We start from the raw sequence: 17969 nt of genomic DNA, 5'->3' as shown, positions 1-17969 counted from the left end.
CACTGCTCAACCCCTTTCGGTGTGGTTTTCATACCAGTGCCGAGACTAAAGCTCCATTCTGACCTCTTTGTTGTTTGCCCACCTCAATATTGTAGTGTGTCCTCAAATTTATTGAGCTCAGAAAGTACCTTCCCCAAAACAAACCCCAAACAAGATATTATTTTTCCATTTTTTCACTTTTTTAACATGATAGCATTAAAATTTATTCTCCCAGAGTTGTTTCAACTATTAGATACACCATTGATTTATCATTTAATCCTTCTTCCAACCCCATGAGTAACACGATGCTTCCTTATCATAAATAATGTCAAAAATCCTATCAGTTTCCTATCACTTTTGAAACAAGTTACTACAGCGCAGTATACATTTCTTACCTTGTAGCTTGAAGGCTGGAAGTATGAAACTGTTCTCACTAGATGAAAAACAAGTGTTGGCATGACCACGTACCTTTCTGGACACTCTAAGGGAGACTCGGTTTCTCGAGATTACCCAAATTATTCAGCTGCTCAGGCACACAGGTTCCATCTTCAAAGCAGCAACGGCCAGCAGAACCTTGCTCCGAGCATCTCACTCGGACTCTAACTCCCTAGCTTCCTCTCCCACATTTAAAGAACCCTATGATCTTATTGGGCTCACCTGTATAATTCAGGCTACTCTATTTTCAGTTGATTAGCAATCTTAACTCCCATCTGCTGCTTTAAATGCCTTTACCATGTAAAGTAACATAACCATAGCTTCTGGGGATTAGGATATAAGGGAGGTGGTCCTACTTTTCTCCCTACCACAATCTGAAATAAACACTAACATATGTACATTTTTTTCGGCAGTAGAGCAAGTACAGTATTTATGTAAGTTATACTTACAAAAGTAGAATTGTCAGGTTGAAGTTTGTAAACATTTTTGTTAATAACTATTGCCAAAATAGTCCAACATTTTCTGATGAATATTCTAATAGTAGAGTCTGTAAGCAACTGTTCTCCAAATATACACGAATGCTCTGCCCAGATTACCTTTACTGGTTATACCTTCCAATCTTGGGGAGATTCCACAACCAATAATTGACAAAAGTTCTCTCAGTAGAACTAACTCTGTTGCAGTTAGTGTCCTCAGCTAACTAGAGTGGAGCTGAAGCTGTCTCCAGGTGACTGCATCCTCTTAGCTTCCTTCTGAGGAAGCCCTATTCTGTTTTCCTTCATTCCTCATCTTCTGAGAGTACTCTCTCGAGAAATCACTAGCACAGAAATTCCAGGATCTCAAGTTCTGCTTTCAGTGAAGACCGCTAAAATATTTATCAATGCTGAAAATCATCAAGTTTTTAATTGGTGCAGATATGATTGGTGAAATGTTCGTTTATGGTTGAGACTCTTTAAATGTCTCTGGCCATCTGTGTCTGTCCTTCAGCAAATTGCTTAGCTCCTTTGATAAATTTATTCTGACTTTTCTTATTAAGAAGATATTTATGTTAAAATATAGAATATATTTGTTAGTAATGAGTTTCAAGAATAGTACCTTTCTCATTTATCTTTTATTTCATTTATTAACATTTTTGTGATTTGGGGGTGATTTCCTTTGACAAAAGTACTTAAAAGTAAAAATAAGAGTTCAATGTATTATTGTAGGGAATAATCATCACATTATCTCATTGTTACATATTTTGGTAATTTATTAGTTCTAATCAGTTTTCTTTCCCCCCCCCCGGATTTCTAAAAATATATAACATCATATCATGGATGAATAGAGATATTTTTTTATCTTTGCTATCTGAATGCTTTTTTTATTTTTGTGTAAATGGCCTGGCTGGAACTTCTTGTACAATGATGAGTATAAATGACTAGAATTGACATTCTTAATTTGATGACTTTAGAGTGAAAGAACTCAGTGTTTGTAAATTAAATGATTATTAGTTACAGACTGTTTATGCCCTTCATCCAGGTTGAGAAAATTCCGTTTTTTTCATTGTTTTGCTTTGTTTTTATCATGAAAGGTTGTTAGATTTTGTCACACTTTTTCTGTCTATTGAGTTGATCATATGATTTTGTCTTTTAAGTGTATAGATATGGTATATCATATTAATTTATTTTGAATGTTAATCCAACTTTCTATTTCAGAGATATATCCCACTTGGTCATGCTATAGTATATTTTTTGTATGTTGCACGGTTTGGTTTGCTAGTATTTTGTTGTTATGATTTGAGATGAAATAATGGTTTAAATAGTAAAAATCATTAAACACTTTACATGAATATGCACCACAGTGTAATAATCCAAAGCCTGAAACTATTATTGGATTAAAATATTCTTTAAATTATGAAAGAACAGAGATCCTTTTTCCTGTTAATTTCTTAACTAGAAATTAAACAAATCACCCCCATTTTTACTTAGTTTTCTAGAATCAAATGATATACTACCTTATAGTCACTCTCCTTTAAGGCTTAAACAAAGGGGAAAGGTTGATCTTACATCTTTCAAGGAGAGAATTGGTACATACATATGCAGGTGGAAACGTTCAAACTGATTCCACCCTTTAGTAACAAGCGATTTAATATCTTTGACACCTAGTGTTTCCACCTGAAGTTTATTTAATATTGGAAAATAAGTTCAAAGCAGGCAAAAATGATTTTATAATTTCACACCATTGACAAGACCAAAATTATTATTAAATTTTGCTTAATAATGAGAAACAGAAATGTAAACTAAACCATATTAGCTTACTGTAGAATTACTTTTCCCTGGATTTAGAAAATCACTGAAGAGACTGTTATAATCTCATATTTATTGATTTCTTACTATATGACTATCTAGGTGTTAGGAACTGAGAAAAATAGTAAGAAAAAATGAAACTTTGTCATTGAGTACCTATATAAATGCTAAGTGATTTTGCCTCATTTATGTACCATAGTTTTCACTGTTACTCTTTTCATGGTAAATTAGCCTATTATTTTGCCTGCCACTCTGAAAGTGATCACCCTGTTTTCAGAAATCAGCAGTGGTTCTCTTGCATTGTGGTTATCCCTTTTAGCTTGCGATGCAGAAGTTAAGTAGGGTTCTGAAATAAACTCATATTGCATAAAAAGTTCCAGTACTTAAATTGTGAGATCATGTTTGATGTCACTGTTCTCCAAAACATCGAGGCTTATTTTGACATAAGAAATAAAGGTTGTTGGCAGAATGGAGAGTCAGGAGTCCAGAGAATTGGGTTCTAGGTTCAGTTCTGCCTCAAAACAGTGATGAAATAAAATTCATGTTTCAAAACAAGATAGAAATTTATTTATTTATTTATTTATTTACTTATTTATCTTGCTTTTTAGGGCTGTACCTGCAGCATATGAAAGTTCTCAGACTAGGGCTTAAATCAGAGTTGCAGCTGCTTATCTATGCCACAGCTACAGCAACACCTAATCTGAGCAACATCTGCAAACTATACCACAGTTCAGGACAACCTATACCACAGCTCAATCCTTAACCCACTGAGCAAGGCCAGGGATTGAACCCACATCCTCATGGATACTAATCGGGTTTGTTACTGCTGAGCCACAATGGGAAATCCCAAGATACAAAAAATTAAAAAACAACTCTTCTGTGTCATTTTGGGTCTCCTTTCTCCCATCTAGTGTGAATTATGAATCTGCATTATGCATTAATCAGATCTCTCCAATGGCAGAAATACTCACTCAACAATAAAGATCAATTTCTCTCTTTTGACACCAGTCATATAACTCCTTAGGAGATAATATTCCTTTCTCAACCTTGTAAGGAGTCAAAATTATCCAACGCTCACCTTGTACATGCAGACGTCTTTGGTGAACTTACGGTACAATGACAAATATATCGTTTCCTTTAATGGTTGTGATTGGTGCAGAAAAGAGTAGGTCAGAGGCCCCGGGGAGACAATGGGCCAAACCTAACAGAAGTTCTTAGCTTAAATACTTACTTATGACCTTATTAATGTCACTAGTGATTTTTCTCATATTGTGCCTATTTTACAAGACTACTGTTTCTTGAATTACCAAATGTGGGACAGACTCTGGTAAAAATAACGATGACCAAATGATTGGTCAAAGATACAGTTTTATAAGATCAATGACTGTAATAATAAAACTCTAGATATGAGAAGAAGCAACAAGTGGTACAATATGGTCAGTAAATGCCTTCCAATACTGGTAGAAGTGAGGCCAAAAAATAGGAGGAATTGAAAAATAAAGAACATTGCTCACCATCCAGTTTTACGAGAATCAAGTCATTGGCCACTGCAGTCGCTGACCTACAGTAATCCTGAAGGGAACTCAGATGAAGATCAGAATGAGGTATTTTCTGCTGTAGAAAACTGGGAGAACTGGCCATCAGATAGTAAAGTATTTTCAAGCGAAAATTTTATAAACCAAGTTTCTTGCATCTTTCCATACTTAGAAAAACATGAAAACCATTACCTCACATATCTGCTCTCCACAAATAGCAGTAACCTTCTACCAAGACATGTACATACCACTTTGCCAAAGTCACAAATCCCCCTTTTCCTTTTCAGAACACTCCTCAGAGCTTTCCTGAAAGACTGCGCCCCAGGTTAAAGACCTCAGGTCAGCTCAAATAAAATGTTGCAGATTTTTCTTAGGTTGACCATTGATTCATTTTTGGTTTTATATCAACACCAGTCATGGGCTCTCAGACAAGTTGAGCCATTTGTGGCACATACTTCCTTCACCCACATAGAAAGAGCTCGAAACTATAGTAGTGCTCCTTGAACTTTAATTTGCCTTCGAATCACCAAGGGAATCTTTTAAAATTCAGATTTTTATTAAATAAGTCTGAGATGGGCTCTAGACTTTGCCTTTCTAACAACTTTCCAGGTGATGCCAGAGTTGCAGGTTTGACAATCCTGCTTTGTGGAATAAAGGGCTAGATGATTTTGAAATTTCTATCCAACATTTTAATTTACATATGGTTTTAAGATGCTTTGAGGATGTCTTTAATCATATTGTTAGTTGAAACAATCGCTAACTAAACTGTTCAATTTCTTTTCATAAACAAAGGCAATCTTAATAAAACAGTTGTTGCAAGACATGTTTTTATAATATTTCCTTGGCCTCTTTGCTGAAAACTCCATCTTGTCCTTCTTTACTTTATCCCACCTTCCTGCTTGAAAAACAGTCACAGTGCTGGTAAATGACTTAAGCTTAAGAACAAAGACCTAAAGGCATGGGTTATTCGCAGGGTCAGCTGAATGAGGACATAATACATTGGTCTAGGCACGGTGGACCTGTGCAGATTGGCATGCCATTTGCACAAGCATGATATGTCCTCTAAAGAATAAGAGAAAGAGGAACCTCATGACCTTTATGAGTGGTCATTAGCAGAATATGCATTAGCAAAGAGAACCAAGGTGCAAACCTAGGCACACAGGGTTGCTGCAAATAGGCATGCCATTTGCAGAAGCACAGTGAGGATTCTCTGAAATGCTATGCATAGATAGCTAACGCAAATGCTAATGATTTTAAATGCCTATAGTTTAGAGTAAAAGTTTAACCATCTACCAGCTAAGTGACTTTTAAAATAATAAAAGAACTTAGAAAATAATAAAAAAAAAAAACCCCTATATCCTGCACCTACAACCCCCTTTTCACTTGACGTCATCCTCAAGAGCACAATCAAAGCCGTGTGGTTTCTTGAGGCAGGGCTCTTGGTCCCTGAGACCTTGAGTCCCCTGGTTCCCACCTTTACTTAAGATAAATGTCTCTGTGTCTTGTTTTATGTTAACTTTTTTTCCTTAAGTTCCATAACACTCGTTCTTCAGCCCCATCCCCATCCTGCTGAGCTGGTCTCCGCAAACAGTTACTAAAATTCTTGCCCTTTCATATTTTAGGGAATTTATAACTCTAAATGAATTTATCATATCTACTGTATCTAGCAGTTGAAGATTTTGTCACTGAGGTGTCCTATGAAGCAAATATTAGATATACTGGCCCAATTATACCTCATGAATTTATTCTAAAAATCAAAGGCACATTAATATAAAACTACTGGTCCGCCAAAAAGACCTGTTGACTCTCTTTATAGGAATTTCTAATTCATGTTTATTGATGCATCACTTGAAATAACAGGATAGCATAATTAGTGACAGCTTTTACGGTTGAGCTGACAATGTGTGTGAGAATTACATGGCATGCAAGTTCAGAAATGACCTAGTTCACTTGTAAACCCACTGTTAATATGCAGAGTTGTGAGGAGTCTACAAAATGATCTGTAATCTATCATGTACTCTTTGGAGTGTTGATTCAGGGGTACCACAATTAGAGACAAAGTGTTCTTGCGAAATCATCATAAGAATTTGCTTATAGCCTCGTCTTTCTGATGATGTGATAATGTGAACAAAGCAGACTCATTTCTCTCTATAACTGAACGATGATCCAAACATATGATTCTAGATTCTAAGTAACTTCATTTCATGTGAGATTACCTAGAAGAAATTTTGTTCCTCATGGATATGGAGTTCTGAAAATATTCCATACAATTTCATTTCTCTAATCCATCCAAGAATACCACTGAAATTGCAGAAAAACATCAGTGTGTGTGTGCCCTTTCTCAAAAAGGGCATTTTTAAGGATGCTTTTATCCTTTTTTTTTTTTTTCAATAAAGGATACAGATAATGGAGGGCAAGATTCCACACGGCACCAGAGATTTCTACCTGCAAGTGTACATGTTTCATGGAATCACCACCCCTTAAATGTTGTGAATGTAATTGTTAGATTATATTATCAAGAGATTCTGCAGATGAATTTAAGATCCATGATTACTTAACTCAGAATCCCTTGAGAGGGAGATTATTTTGGGTGGATCTGGCCTAATCAGGTGAGCCCTAACAAAAAGGTCAGAAAGATTTTAAGTAAAAGAGATTCTCCTTCTGGCACTGAAGAAGCATATAACTATGTTGTGTGCTGCCCAACCAAGGTGAGTTCATGAGGCCATGACTTTAGGATGGTTTCTAGGAGCTAAAAGAATTCCTTCATGGTCATCAGTCCTATATCCACAAGGCACTGAATTTTGTCAACAACCAGTGATTTTGAAAGAGGATCCCACACATCAGATTAGATTACAGGTCCAGTCAACATCTTGATTCTAGCCTTTTGCAATTCTGAGCAGAAGACTCAGATAAACCATCTCAAGATCCCTGCCCCACAGAAACAAGGAGATGATAAGTATTACTTCATTATCTTTTCATTATTTTAATGTGCTAAATTTGTAAATGTTTTTGAAACAATACATCCAATCATGAGGAACAAAAGAGATGGGAGAGGAAATAATTTTGGATGAGAGATGTCAACAAGTATTTGGAAGACTAAAATAATCCAAATGATTGTAACTAAGTACAAAAGAAAATGAATTCTGTGTACCAACAGAAGAAGGTAAAGATTAAAAAAATCAAGAGCTTATTTATTCCACAGAGAACCGGAAAGAAAGGCAAAGGATGTGAAGGTGTAGATACCTACTCTCCTCACCATCCCTACAGTTGACCAGAGCTTTAGTTTCTGGAGAAATTTAACCAGAGCATCTTACTTGGACTACTGTGCACAGTCGAGAGATAAGTATCTAGACTGAAAACTAGGTTGGTGGAACCGCCTTCCTTCTAGCACAAAGGTGTAACCCAAAGCCAGGAAACTGGAGGGCTATTTTTTATGAAAACTCCTCAGTCCACAGAAAGGACCTTGACAGACTAGCATTTGAGGGTTATCCAAAGAAAAGGCTATTTTCCTATTTCTCAGTCAACATAGCCATCTGTTAATAATTCCTACCCATGTCCTCAGAGCTTTTGACAATCTTTTCAGTGTTTTATTCTTAATTATTCATGTGAGGCCAAGAATAGCCAGACATTGAAGAAAACTCAAGGGAAATAGAACCCCCAAATAAAATAGGAAAAAAATACAACCTAAAAGTGACACTGGATATAAAACACTGCAATGCCTTTAATATTATGAAAAAGAGATATTTTAAAACTAGAATTCTATATCCATTCCAAACTGAAATTAATTGTAAGGGCAGAGCATTTTCTGACATTCAAGTTTTCAGACTATGCCTCTAAAACACCCTTTTCTAACTTCCTAGAGAATAAAGGTAGAACATAATGAAGAAAATAAAATTTTGCAGTAGGAATATAACAGAGCTACTGAAGATTCAGGGAAAACTATGACATACACATTGAAAATTAGAGAATAGAAATGAAGAAAAATTGTGAAAGAAATGAAACGTAAGCAAAACAAATTACTTGGCTCAACAAGGTTCAGTATTTATAACATCAAGCAATATGATGGCAATTTTTTGTGTCAACTTGACTGGGCTAAGAGATACCCAAATAGTGGTAAAATGTTATTTCTCGGTATCTTTGAGTATATTTCCAGGAGAGGTTAACATTTGAATCAGAAGCCTGAGTAAAGAAGGTGGCCCTTGGAAAAATGGGTGGACATCGTCCCATCGGCCTGAGGGCCTGAACAGAAGAGTCGGGGAAGGGGAAATATGCTCTCTGCTTGAACCGGGACATCTGTCCTCACCTATCCTCAGACAGTGGCACACCTGATTATTTGGGCTTTCAGACTTGGACTGATTTACACAATTGACTCCTCTGTTCCCAGGGTTCAGATTCAGAATGCACTGTATTGTTGGCTTTCCTAGGTCTCCAGCTTGCAGACAAATATATCTCCTTGTTTCTGTTACCCTGAAAAACCCTAATACAAATATGCATACTATTGTTGCACCTAAACTGCGATAAAAATGAAGGATAGAAAGTGCAAGGTGAGGCTTATAAGTGTGTTAAATACTGAAATAGCATAATAGAAAACTAGTAGGCATCTAAAATGGATAAATAAAGATATAATTTCACATTATCTATGCTTGTAGAATTATCACATGAAATAGTTTAAATAGCAAAAAAGGAAGAAAATAATAGCTTCTGGGAAATAAGCCTAAGGGTATAGAGGGGATTGGGAAGAGAACTACTTCCTTCTATAATAAACCTTATAGTACTAGTTCATGTTCTTTAAATGTGTAATTATATAATATTATAAATAAAAGAATTAAAAATTAAAACTGTAGGAAAGTTAGGTTATGTATCCCCACTGTAGTACAATATTATTATCTCATGCTTTTGATGAAAAACTAAGGCTATAACTTGTTCACAAAGCTCATAAAGGTTTGTGAAGTTGGGGCACAAGTTTAAGCTAGTTGGTGCGCTGCCAAAGATGACCCTTGATTTCCTACCCCATATTCCCACCACAATAAGAGACCATGAAAATAATATCTGTTGTTATATAACTTTGCTTAGAACAACAAAAAAAACTCTGTATTAGCTTCCTAGGGCTGCCGTAACAGGTTATCACAAATTATATTTTTTAAAATGACAGAAATTGATTTTCTCAGTTCTAGAGGCCAGATTACCAAAATTAAGGTTTTGGCAGCATTGTGTCCTTCCATAAGCTCAGAGTAACAATCCATTGCATGCCTGTCTCCTAGCCTCTGGTGCCTGCCTATGAACCTTGGCATTGCTTTTAACACATAACTCCAATCTCTGCCTCGGTCTCGACATCACCTTCTACTCTGGAAATGCCTTTCTGTCTTCTTCTGTTCTATCTCATATACAGACTTAGGGGCCTACTTGATTAATCCAGGATTTTTTTTTCTTGAGATCATTAATGCAATTCCTTCTCACAGACACTTTTCTCAAGTAAGGTCACATCACATATTCCCAGTGGACCTATCTTTTGGCGAGGGGTGGGGATCACCATTTAACACCTTACACTATTTAAAATCTTACTTTTACCTTGACTTTATGGAGCTGTCCATCTTTTTTTTTTTTTTTCGTCTTTTTTTTTTTTTTTTGTCTTTTTAGGGCCACACCCGTGGCATATGGAGGTTCCCAGGCTAGGGGTCTAATTGGAGCTATAGCTGCTGGCTTATGCCAGAGGCACAGCAGCACCAGATCCGAGATGCATCTGCGATCTACACCACAGCTCACAGCAATGCCAGATCCTTAACCCACTGAGCAAGGCCAGGGATCGAACTCGAAACCTCATGGATCCTAGTTGGATTTGTTTCCACAGCACCATGACAGGAACTCCAGGAGCTGTCCATCTTAATGAGTATCACCACTGAGCTAACTGAGTTCCCTGCATGTGTATTTGTTATTTTAAAATGTCAGATACCTCCCCCCTCCAAATATAAGAGCCAGCTCTATTTTTGAGAACAGGTAAACCTGAAGTCGATATAATGTTATTTCAGAGTACCAGAGGGCTATGTGATTTCATTGTCAAAGGGCAGCCTCTTTGAATTGGTAGAGCACTGATTAAGAAGAAATAAACATGACATTTATAATTTTTTAGTGCCTTTTAAGGACCGAGAAATCCAGAGGGTTCTTTATGAGTGGGCAATGCATCTGAATATGTACATTTGGAAAAAATACAACAGTAAAATGAGTCTGCTTTTAAAAAGAGAGAGAGAGAGGCACCGCAAAAGGCTCAGAAAAAATAGCAAGCAGGAAAGGGTGGAAAAGCAGCCCTGAGTCTTTCATGTACAGAGGTATGTAGAGAATGCCACATTTGTGGGTATAAGAGGGATGCTTAGGGTGGAGTCATGTCAAGAGAGAATTAAGGAAATTTTATAGCATGAAGGAAGTAGCATAAGCACCCCCCCATAATCTCATCTTTTGAAATCCCTAGTTCAATCTATGTTAGTCACTATTGCTTTGGAGGATGAATTATTTCAAAGAGATGTTATGAAGGGTTGAGTCCTGCTACAAAGCGGCTTGGAAGGAAAACAGGCTTCCCATGGGCCACAGATGACATTGAGTATTATATTTTCTATAGATGGATAGATGGATGCAATCAGTGGCTTACATTTAATATCTTGTTCTTCCAGCAACTGGAGAGGGATGCTAAAAGCACTAATCATGCTCTCAACAGGGACAAAATAGAAGGAGGAAAAAGTAACAAAGAATGCATCACCTCTTGGCATAATTGGATATTTTGTACAGGTCCTTTTTTATAAACATAAAACCAACATAGTGTATGTTGTATCATTTATTCTCTATAGCCAGATTCCTTTCAATCATCAAGATCATTGTATAATCAGTGATTAAATAGAACCCATAACAAGGGTAATTTTATCTCCTAAAATTGCAATGCTGTGTTGTATAATTCTTCATGGAATATTAAAACTATGTGTTTTGAGTAAAATAAACCATAGGGAGAATCTGTAAGTTCTATGAAATGTATGGTGGGGATATTACCAGACTCTTGAAAAGTCTGAGTCTTTGATTTAACAATGCATTGTCTTGTATTCTCTGGCTCGGAAGAATTGTAAAAATAACTATCTTAAGTCTGACATATAAGAATATACACAAAAAAATTCTGGTAAGTTATTAATGGAAAAATTTAGATATCTTTGCAAGAAAAGCACAGTGATAAATAATGGCTTCCAAGTTATTACTCCAAGATACCTTATTGCTTAAGGCCTGGCTCCTCAAAGTAACCAGCCACGATTTTGTTGAGGGTGACTTATTTGTGGTTACTACAATGATAACCTTTACTGACTTGGGTTTGAGCCTAACCCTACTTACTAAATTGTATGATCTCAGCAAATTGCACAACCCACAGGATTTCAATTTGCTTCCCTGTATAATGGGAATAGTTAGTTATTCTCCTTACATAAAGCTTTTGTGAGGAACTGACTATAAGTGAGGTGAAAGCAATAATGGCCTAGTAGTTATAAATACATAAACAGGCAATAATAATAGAATATATAAATCACTTTGATAGGGGATTACAAGTACTATAAGGCCCCCAAAGGGGCTTCTAATCCATGTTTGGGAGTTTTCTTTAAAAAAGTGAAACAAGAGAATGTTTCCTTAAGAATATGACAATTAAACTGATAACAGAAAACTGAGTAATTGTGTGAAGCAGGTAGGAAAGGGAAGAAGAGCTCATATAGAGTGATCAGAAACAGCCACTGGAGAAGACAAAACACAGATTATGATGATTCCCTATATTCCTCCTTTTGGCACTCACTACACTGTGATTTAGCTATTTAAAGTATTCACATTAAAGCTGGTTAATGTGAATTCCATAAGAAAAGGAACCTGTCTTGTCCACAATACAAACAACCCATACAACTCAACAACCAAAAAACCAACAACCCTATTGAAAAATGGGCAGAAGACCTGAATAGACATTTCTCCAAGGAAGATGTACAGATGGCCAATAGGCACACGAAAAAATTCTCAACATCACTAACAATTATGGAAATGCAAATGAAAACTACAATGAGGTACCACCTCACACCAGTCAGAAAGGCCATCATTAGTAAGTCTACAAATAACAAATGCTGGAGAGAGTGTGGAGAAAAAGGAACCCTCCTACACCATTGGTGGGAATGTAAATTGGTACAACCATTATGAAAAACAGTATGGTAGTACCTCAGAAAACTAACTATACAACTACCATATGATCCAGTAATCCCACTCCTGGGCGTCTTATATAGACAAAACTGTCCTTCAGAAAGATACATGCACTCCTATGTTCATTGCAGCATTATTCACAATAGCCAAGATATGGAAACAACCTAAATGTCCACTGACAGTTGAATGGATTAAGAAGATGTGGTACATGTACACAATGGAATACTACTCAGCCATATAAAAGAACAAAATAATGCCATTTGCAACAACATGGATGGAACTAGAGATTCTCATGCTAAGTGAAATCAATCAGAAAGGGAAATAAAAATACCGTATGATATCACTGATACCTAGAATCTAATATATGGCATAAATGAACCTATCTATAGCGAAAAAACAAATTCATGGACATGGAGAACATACTTGTGGTTGCCAAGGGGGAGGGGGAGAGTGGGAGGAGACTGGGAGCCTGAGGTTAATAGATGCAAACTATAGCAGTTGGAAGTGGACAAGCAATGTGATCCTGATGTATAGCACAGGGAACTATATCAAATCACTTGTGATGGAACATGATGCAGAATAATGTGAGAAAAAGAATGTATATATATGTATAACTGGGTCACTTTGCTATACAGCAGAAATCGACAACATTGTAAATCAACTATAATAAAAAAGACAAAATAAGTAAATAAATAAAATAAAATATTTACGAACTATTTGACAAACTCAATTTTCATTTTTGTCAAATATCTTATTCTGTAGAATACATTTTGGGAAAAATCGATCCAATCTATTTTGATTGTCTTACGTCACATAAGAGGTTAGTGGTAGAATGTGGTTTAAAATGAAGTTGGTTTTTAGTCTGTTTATTCCTTCAGTGACCCCATTTTCTTTAAGATAAGAAATGTGATTTCTGACTAAACTAAGATGAAGAGTTTATTAAATTCATTCCCATGGAGGAATGCATGATTATTAATTCCTCATCAACATCTTTTTCAAGGGGTTTTAGACATTTAATAAAAGCAAAATGTTACATGTTTTTAATTCTACAATATCAGATACAAGCTAGTTTCTTGATGAGGCAAGGAAATCAAATTCCTCTGCTCATTTTTGCAGTTAATTTCCTTCTGATTTTTTCTTTTATTATAGATTTAAGTACTGCCGAGAGGTAGTGGAAATAGGGGAGGCATAAGCCTACTTTATGTTATCTTTGCAGATAATCAACAATCGATAGGGAGGTCATGTGTTTCTTTCACTTGTTAACAATTTATTGAAGGTAATTTATGTGTGTTATTATTTTGAAAACTCTCATAGTTTTTTTTAAGGGGATATATGCATTTCTATTCAAGTATAATTCTTTTAAAAAAAAACAGAGATTTCACATTTTCCTAAAAGGAATAAATTTAATAGAAACAAATTTAAAAATCTGAATTGGAACATTCCATTAAAAACTAGTAAGGATTCAGAATTCCTGTTGTGGCTCAGCAGTAACAAATCTGACTAGTATCCATGAGGATGTGAGTTTGAACCCTGGCCTCCCTCAGTGGGTAAAGGATCTGGCATTGCCATGATGTTGTACCAGTTAGAGACATGGCTTAGATCCCATGTTGTTGTGGCTGTGGCAAGGCCAATAGCTGCAGCTCCAATTCAACCCCTAGCCTGGAAACTATGTAATATTTTTATATCATAACTAGATTATATTGTAATTAGACTTGCCACTTGATCATTTTGAATATTTTGAAACATATAGAAATACTGAATAACTATGTTGTGTAACAAGAACTAACACAGTGGTGTGGGTCAATTATACTTGAATAAAACACATAAGATTTGCATTCACCAGAGGCAGGGGATAGGCATAGGGAGAATTAGATGAAGACAATCAAAAGTACAAACTCCCAGTTATAAGTACTAGGGATGTAATGTACAACATAATAAATATAATTAATACCGCTGTATGTTATATATTAAAGTAGTTAAGACAATTATTTCTAGCAGTTATCACAAGGTAATTTTTTTCTATTTCTTTAATTTTGTATCTATATGAGATGATGTTCACTAAACTTATTGTGATCATTTTTTCATGATACATGTAAGCCAAATCATTATACTGTACTCATTAAAATTATACAGTGCTGTATGTTGATTATATCTAAATAAAACTGGAAGAAACAGTTTATTTAGGGTATGTTTTCCCTTTTTCTTTTCTTAGGAAGAATGCTTGGAAGATTGCGATTTTTTGCCACTTGAATATTTAGTGTCAATATCCTAAAAACTTTATAGAACTGTTTTCTCTTGGTGAATATATCTTTAGCTATTTTCTAAACTTCTCTAGTAATTATAGGTGAATTTTTCTCCTATTTATCCTGGAATAATATTTCTTAATTAATATCTTTCTAGAAAATTGGGGAGTCAATGCCCCTAACTCCCCTACCCCTTGTTGTTCAAGGATCAACTGTACATATATATACAGGGAGCATTTTTGTATGTTTGTTTACTTATTAAACTTTATTTGTAACCTCAAAATTAACACTTTTGGCACTCATATAGTCATTCCAAAATATGAACAGGGCCATGAAAATTCCAAAGTGCACATTCTCACCTAAGGATGAAAAAGGCAATTCTCTGCTTTAGTGTTTCAATTATTATGTTATTACAAAATGTGTCCTGTTCATCGTCTATGTAGTACTATGCTTTTCCCATTTTTGTGATTTTTATCTGTGATTTCATTATTAAGTGACCCCCAAGTATAGAGCCACAGTGCTGTCTAATGTTTCTACCTGTAACAAAGCTGTCATGTGGTTTTCAGAAAAAAAAAATATGCATGTTTTATAAGCTTGGTTCGGTCATGAGCTATAGTGCTGTTGGCTTTGCATTCAGTTTTTTGGTTTGTTTGTTTGTTTTGTTTGTTTGCTTTTTAGGGCCAGGCTAGGGGTCGAAAAGGAGCTGCAGCTGCCCACCTATGCCACAGCCACATTAACTCAGGATCCAAGAGAAGTCTTCAGCTTACACCACAGCTTAAGGCAACGCAGGATCCTTAACTCACTGAGTGAAGCCAAGGAAAGAACCACAACCTTATGGTTACTGGTCGGATTTATTTCCACTGCACCACCATGGGAACTCCTGAGTTCAGTTTTAATGAATCAACAATATATACTAAATAAGGTATCTCTGAAGAAAACACACTGATCAGATGATAAAAACATAATCAGTTCTTCAAATGCTTCAGTATTTGCTAATTTCATGTTTACGGTAATTTTATAGAACATAATTACTATGAAAAGCTAGAATAAAATTATATAGATAGTGCATATATAAAATATAATATAGATATAATTTCTAGTCATCTCTAGTGCTTCAATCTCTATATATTGGTGAGTAATTAGGCATATATTTTGTAAAAGGCTAAGATTTTAATAATTTCACAAAATATTTAATATGTTAATATTAATTAATTTTAGTACATTTTGCAAAGTATCAAGTATTTTGACTGACTTTGATAGAATAAATAAGACATAGTCATCTTTTACAAGGTAATTCATATCAACTTTTTCTCTAAGTTCTATATATAATGTTGATATTAAGTTGGATATAGAATAGGCTCTTGATTCTTATTGTATGGCTTATCATAAGACACTGATATATATTTCGTATATACATTTCTGAGTCCCTTGGTATGAATTCAACTATGATGTGGATTTTGAATATTTACTGTAGGCGACCTTTATTTGTGATTGTGGGAGATGAAGGAGTTGGCAACAACTTCATACTTGCACACATTAAAATATCTGCATTTTCACTTTGTGTTTCTGACTGTAAACCTGAGAGTATTTGAATGTTGTTTTTTTCATTTCCGTAAACCTGAAGTCACTACCAGTCTTATTTTATCTCTTACACAGCACTTCTGGGAGAACTGGGACACTGGAATCACCTATCAGGTGAATCTTCACTGCAGGAGATAAGAAGTGAAACAGATTAATCTTGGCATTGCTGAGCATGTTTGACTTACCATTTTCTCCCTTGATTATCACTTTTTATCTTTTTTTCATATTATGGATATTGCTGTTATCTGTACTATTCGTTATATAATTTCTTTTGCTATAGTTATTTTGAGAAAATTAAGATGATGAGGATAAATCACCATGGATTTTTTTGGTTAATTTTATTTATTTTTTTATTACTCAAATGAATTTATCACATCTGTAGTTGTATAATGATCATAACAATCCAATTTCACAGTATTTCCATCCCGTAACCCAAGCACAACCCCCCTCCCCCCGAACTGTCTTCTCGAGAGACCGTAGTTTTTCAATGTCTGTGAGTCAGCATCTATTCTGCAAAGAAGTTTAGTCTGTCCTTTTTTCAGATTACACATGTCAGTGAAAGCATTTAATGTTGGTGTCATGTATGGCTGACTTCACTTAGCATGATAATTCCTAGGTCCATCCAGGAATTTGCTACAAATGCCAGTATTTTGTTCATTGTAATGGCCGAGTAATATTCCATTATATATATGTACCACATCTTCTTGAGCCACTCCTCTGTCGATGGACACTGAGGTTGTCTCCATGTCTTGGCTATTGCAAATAGTGCTGCAATGAACATCGGAGTACATATGTCTTTGTGAGTCGTGGTTTTCTCTGGATAGATACCCAGGAGTAGAATTGCTGGATCAAATGGGAGTTCTATTTTTCGTTTTCTGAGGCATCTCCATACTGTTTTCCACAGTGGTTGCACCAATTTACAATCCCACCAACAGTGTACTAGGGTTCCTTTTTCTCCACACCCTCTGGAGCACTTATTGTTTGTAGACTTCTTGGTGATGGCCATTCTGGCTGGTGTGAGGTGATACCTCAGAGTGGTTTTGATTTGCATTTCTCTAATAATGAGTGATGTTGAACATCTTTCCATGTGTTTTTTGGCCATCTGCATGTCTTCTTTGAAGAACTGTCCGTTTAGATCTTCTGCCCATTTTTGGATGGGGTTGTTTGTTTTTTTGGTATGGAGCTGCAGAAGGTGTTTATAAATTTTGGAGATTAATCCCTTGTCAGTTGATTCATTTGCAAAGATTTTCTCCCATTCTGTGGGTTGTCTTTTTGTGTTGCTTAGGCTTTCCTTTGCTGTGCAGAAACTTTGAAGTTTGATTAGATCCCATTTGTTTATTTTTGTTTTAACTGTCAATACTCTAAGAGGTGGATCTGAGAAGATGTTGCTGTCATTTATGTCAGAGAGTGTTTGGCCTATGTTTTCCTCTAAGAATTTTATAGTGTCTGGCCTTACATCTAGGTCTTTAATCCATGTGGATTTTATTTGTGTGTGTGGGGTTAGAGAGTGTTCTCATTTCATTCTTTTCCATGTGGCTGTCCAGCTTTCCCAGCACCACGTATTGAATAAGCTGTCCTTTCTCCATTGTATATTGTTGCCTCCTTTGTCACAGATGAGTTGGCTGTAGGTGTGTGGGTTGAATTCTGGGCTTTCTATCCTGTTCCCCTGATCTATATTTCTGTCTTTGTGCCAGTACCATATGGTTTTGATG

General features: G+C 35.7%; 1 long non-coding RNA gene across 3 annotated transcripts in view; it reads right to left on the bottom strand.

The window, feature by feature from the left end:
• Positions 1-17969, bottom strand: part of LOC110261993 (uncharacterized) — a 517032-nt gene that overhangs the window by 115078 nt on the left and 383985 nt on the right. The window contains exon 1 of one of the 3 annotated variants that reach the window (XR_002346474.2): positions 448-580. The exons of the other annotated variants lie outside the window; for them this stretch is intronic. This is a non-coding gene — a long non-coding RNA (uncharacterized LOC110261993). Of the gene's footprint in view, positions 1-447; positions 581-17969 lie in introns of those variants that run through there. 3 annotated transcript variants of the gene reach the window in all.

The sequence above is a fragment of the Sus scrofa genome, chromosome 8 (assembly GCF_054392235.1).
Source record: "Sus scrofa isolate SSC_HxYL_T2T_F1_AM1 chromosome 8, Sscrofa_HxYL_maternal_Yorkshire_Landrace_v2.0, whole genome shotgun sequence".
NCBI classification, from domain to species: domain Eukaryota; kingdom Metazoa; phylum Chordata; class Mammalia; order Artiodactyla; family Suidae; genus Sus; species Sus scrofa.
The sequence above is the reverse complement of the archived record's forward strand: the minus strand, read 5'-3'. Positions and strand labels throughout refer to the sequence as shown.